Source organism: Chondrus crispus, genomic scaffold, assembly GCF_000350225.1.
Source record: "Chondrus crispus Stackhouse genomic scaffold, scaffold_342, whole genome shotgun sequence".
NCBI classification, from domain to species: Eukaryota; Rhodophyta; class Florideophyceae; order Gigartinales; family Gigartinaceae; genus Chondrus; species Chondrus crispus.
In genome coordinates, this window is record NW_005179235.1 from 63,132 (window position 1) to 68,523 (window position 5,392).

The following is a 5,392-nucleotide window of genomic DNA, read 5'->3' on the forward strand; positions in this document are numbered from 1 at the left end:
CACCTCCGCACGCCCGCCGCCGCCGCCGCGTACGCAGACGAGTGCCGCAAGCACGCCGCCACCCTCCAGCGCGCCGCCCCGCCTGACTACGACGCCGCGGGCGAGTTTTTTGAGAAGGCCGTCGACGCCCGCGCACAGCTCGGCCTGTTTTGTACCCCGGAGAACGCAGACGCCCACGTCGAGTACGCGCAGAACTTGAGCAAGCGCGGCCTCACCCCGGAGGCTGAGTATCATCTGCGCACGGCCGCGGACGTTTATCGTATTCTCGATGCGAGGGCCGCCAGGAAGTATGGAGACGTCCTGCTTTATATGGCTGTCGTCATCGATAGGCAGGGTCGGTTGCCGGAGGCCGAGAACTTCTATAGGAGCGCGCTCGCGGTTTATCGCGCGAATAAGCTCAGCGATGATAATGTCAGGGTCGCTATTGACTCGCTGAGTCAGAATTTGACCGCGCAGGGGAGGGCGGAGGAGGTCGATGTCGTCGTGAGGAGGCATTTTTTGGGCTCGCTTGATTAGGTTTGTGCGCTTCTGTTTTTTCTTTTTTTTCGGTATATTCGTTTGAGAGGAATTCACCCTTTTTTATGTACTTCTAGACAGTTAGCTGGGGGTGTACAAGACTCGATCTATGTTGGGTTTCTATTTTTTAAAAAAGCTGGTCGTCTAAAGAGGGATTTTTGCGTCCCAGTTCAGTTGAGTTGTCTCCATAGACCTTGGTCTATGTCGGTCTATGTCTCCATAGACCTTCGTGCCGAAGACCAGGAGAGTAATTTTGAAAACGTAGCGGGTATTCGCAGCTTTTCTGTAGCGGCGGCAGCTCTTTAGGATCCACATTCCCTGCGATTCGTCTGAACCCGCCCAACGGTCTGCCTTGTTCCGTGCCCTTTTTATCCATGCTCTTTCGCTCACGACGACTACTTCGGGGGTTGCCATTCTTATCCCGCCGCTTTCCTTTTGGCTTTCCTCTCTTTGCTGGTGGCAAGCCGCCTGTGTATGCGTCGCCAGTGCTGGCCTTGTGTTTGCTCAGCGTACAGCCATCGATTGCATTTTCCGTCGTATCCGCGGCAGCCCTTTCATTACCCTCTTCCAATCCATGCCTGCGCCGTTTGTCTTTCTTTTCTTCCTTCATCCCTGGTCTTTCATTATCGTCTCTGTGTAGCTTTTCGAACGCTTCTTGTTCCGAACGACCCACAGTGAATTCATCGTTTCCTTCTAAAACAAAAGTTTTCTTCAATTTTTCTCGACCTCCGCTTTCTTTTTCACTAGTCCTCCGCAAAATCTCTCCAAGATGGTAACCAGGAGTAAACGCCTCGTCGTCGCGAGCCGTGTTGAACGAAATTTCGCTTTGTGTTGGGATTGCCGGTGTAGAGCGAACACGAACAATTCTTAAACCATGCGACGTTTTTCTACTTTGCGCTCGTAGTGACTCAGCTCCTCCAATATTAATCGAGAGGGACCGGTTCAAATTTGAATTTTCGATCCTGTTCCTCTTGCGCGCAAAACCGTCACCCCGCTGGTCATCTTTAGCAATACTTTGAATACGTTTTCCGCTTGGCAGGCTACTACTAAAGTCTTGAATATCTAGATCAGAATTTGTTCCTCTCAAACATATGGAAGGAACGTTCTTGATAGTAATAGGCCCGCAATACTCGGGTTCCACAGGTACCTCGCTTTGGACCTTTGCGATAAAGTCCGAGTCTTTACGACCCGATGGATTTCTGATGGAAACACTCTGTGGATCCGCCTGATCACTTTTCCCCGGGACATTTGTTATGCAGCAGATGATGCTTCCCATTTTGCGTACAGTTGATGTATTGGACGGAGGTAGGACTAAAGAACGTCTGAGCGCAAACTCTGTTGTGACTGGTAGATGGATGTCGTTAAAGGCGAAGGACAGACAAGGAGTCCAAGCGCCATGCGATCGGACTAGGTTGACAGGTTTTATACCCGTGCAAGCAGGTCGACATTAAAGGCGAGTTCTAGGCGCTTTACTGGGCAGTCGTTTTGTGTATATGAGTTCAAATTATCGATCCCGAAGCACAACATTAAACATGCTCTGATATCGAGATATCGAGAGTATGCAGTCATTTGGCCGTTTCGACCGCTAAACTGTCTCAAAACATTCATATTCCTATAGCACAAGTACATAAAGGAATCCTGCAACAACCGCTCCAAAAATGCGTTTTAGTCGGTGCAGAAAATGAGCGGTGGTGCCACGGCAGTTCTTGTCGCAGTGGTCGGATCAACGCAGTTATTGATCTTCTCTCGAATGGTTTTCTTCTTAACACACCCGCTCATGTTCAAAGTATATTTTGTGTTGCACTGCCTGAATAATAAAACTGGGCTTTAATTTACTCCGCAAAAAGACCGTTGCGGCTCTTTAGTCTGAAGAGCGACTGTGCCCCAGGGGAACAGGCGCGGCAGTAAATCGCCTCCCTCCGTTCCCTTCTCTTTTTGGAATCGATCACGAATGCAATCCGTATTTTGCCGAAATTGTGAGTAGACCAAAGAGCGCTGCTGGAGCACCCCGAGCACTAGCCTGGGCTCGGATGGCCTCAATGACGTAGACACATGAATACACTTCTTTCGACAGCTGTACAGCGCGCCGAACGTGCAAAGAACAGGAGCAAATCGGGAAACATCTCAAGGGATGTGTCGTTCATCCTGCTGTGGTTGTAGAGGTGATGGGCACCGGAAGAGCCGCCAGGTTGGCTCATGCATACGACAGCCACACAGGAATGCGAAATGGGGGCGAATCTCTCTTGAGAGATGGATAATGGGTTCTTTTTGGTTGTGCCGATTGAGCTCCTGAGTTGGAATCGTTGAACACATGCCCGTCTGTACCTCTGAGAATATTTCGTTCTCGTGAACAGAGAACCTCAGGTCTCGTCCACACACGCACAGGCCTTGCCCCGGATGATATGCTGTCTTAGCCAAACTCACAATCCATTCCATCTTGCCATACAGAGTGTATGCGAAGCCCTCCACAGATGTACTCCAGCTTTCTGCTTTTGCGAACGACGTGCGTGTGCACCCACTATGTCGAATTCACACGTCCATCTCTGACCCATACGCTTGCATATTCACTTCCCTGACATGCAGCCATGCCTCTTTCATGGGAGAACCGAAAAATATATATTGAGGATTGAGTGTGTGCTCATGGCCAGACAGGTGTGCACTGCGCCGCGTCGCCTGCAATGGCAATCGTGGCGATAGGTAAAGCAACGTGCATCTGGCCACAAGTTGTTCCACAACACCCTTCGTCCCAGTACCAAATATCATGTCTTCAGTAAACAGCTCCTTCCAATCTCACCGCATTTTAGGGACAGGGTCGACGTATCTCCATTTCCACACGACGCAGCCCCAGAGCAATACCACAGTCGTGCCATATGTTGATCTGGAATGTAGAAACGTCGCCTCAAATCTGCACACTCGCACGACTATAAACCTTTTTGATTCTGTCATCGAATGTAGCAATTCTCTGATGCGTGCACATGACGAAGAAAAGTGTTCCGACAGAAAAAGCAACAACTTCGAATTGATTCTTTGTCAGTCTTCAACTCATACAACCTCAACTCTGACTTTGAATGCACGTCTCCCTCTCCTCGAACAAACCGACACTACTCTCTATGAAGCCACCTTCACCACCGATGTCTCACCAACGTCCCACCAAAGTCTATAAAACTGGCCATCCCCGTCCCTTTCCTCCGCCTTCTTCCTCCCCAGACCCTCACTCCTCACACAACTTTCATCATTCTCTTCCATTCTCTATCTTCGTGCAAATACCTCTATCATCGATATGTCTTTCACTGATACCTTCTCCATCACCCCTGTCCCACGCGACGGCGCGTCCAACGTCCCTCGCCGCATCAGGAAATCCTTCCCTTACTCTGCGATGCTCCCTCCTTCCCCCATCCTGCGAGACGGCGAGTCTCAGGTAAGTCGCCGCGTCAAGTCCTCGCTCCCGGCCCCCTCGCATTTGCTTGCTCACCCACTAACCTCGCTGTCCGCGCCCTACCGTCCGCCCCGCATGCCTGTGACGGAATCCGTCCCTGTGTCCGGTGACTTCACATTTGCGGGGGTAGAGGGCGTGGACAGCAATGGCGTTTACCTCTCTCATCAGAAGCGCCGGAGGGACGCTTACTCTCTGGTCGTGTCCGACATGTCATGCAGCGTGGAGAAGAGGAAATTCAAGAATCCGCTCCGGGCCGTTCGGGGAACCTTCAACCGTGTGCGATTTGTGTTGTGGTGAGGCCAGCAGGGGAGCTGCCTCTGACGCGGATGGTTTGAGGGGTGCGCAAAGAGCGACAAAGAAAACGGCAAGCGTGGTTGCTGTTTTTTTGGAGGTGGAGGTACGGCCGTGTTGTTCCCGTTTGGGAACGATGCGGTCGTGCCTCCATCTTTTTTTTTGGCCAGTTCGCGAGACGGTGACAAGTGACCACGTCGTCAGTCAACTAAAATATTTAGTGGAGACTAGAGAGGATAGGCATCCGTTTGTGGATATAATTGTGCTTTGGAGGAGCCTTGCGGCAGAGTTGTGCTGCATTTTCGGAAGTTCAATGAATTAGATCGCAGATGATTGGAATTCATTCAACCAGCTGTGTGATTCCTCTTGCAATTTGTAGGAGAGTGGCTCCTGCTGCGCTACTACCTCGCATCTAGACGTAACTGTAAAACTTGGCGTTCCGCCTACTGCTGTGCTTTGAAGCACCACGTTCTAGTTGCAAATTACTTCCGTCTTGTCTCACAAGCAAAAGGCTGCAAGAAGAACGGATGTCGCAGGACAAAGTTTTAATACAAGATGACGAAAAGTGAAGTAGACACCATAACAGAGCCCTCTGCGATGTAGATTGGTCGCACTTGTTGTTAAGAGCTCCCAGCGAAACGTATATGATACAAGGACGCGTAGACTGGAATCTCTGCATGCTCACCATATATAGTAGCGAGCATCTACTCAATTTCTATCTTCCGCGGCTGCGACGCCTTCGCATGCGGCAGTCGTAGTGTGAGCACGCCGTCCTTGTGCGCCACGGTTTCAATCCGCTCAACATCGACGGTTTGCGGGACGTAGAAGACGGCCTTGAACGTCTTCGCTGCTTGTTTCTCCGTGCTCTTCTCATCGGCCTTTTCCTGGGCCTCTGCGGCCTCCTCCGAAGCGGCGTCCTGGCGCCGCTCCTTGAAGCGCTTTCCGACGACGACGAGGCGGCGGCCCTGCATGGTGACCTGCAGGTCGCTACGCGCCACACCCGGCAGCTCGATTTCGACGAGGAGGGCGCCCTCCGCGCTGTGCTGCGAGAAGGACGGCTCTACCTCGGATGTCCGCGCCGCGGAGGCAGGCATGCAGGCGGACAGTCCGCCCAGAGAGGATGCGAAGGGGTGCGGTAGGCGACGGTCG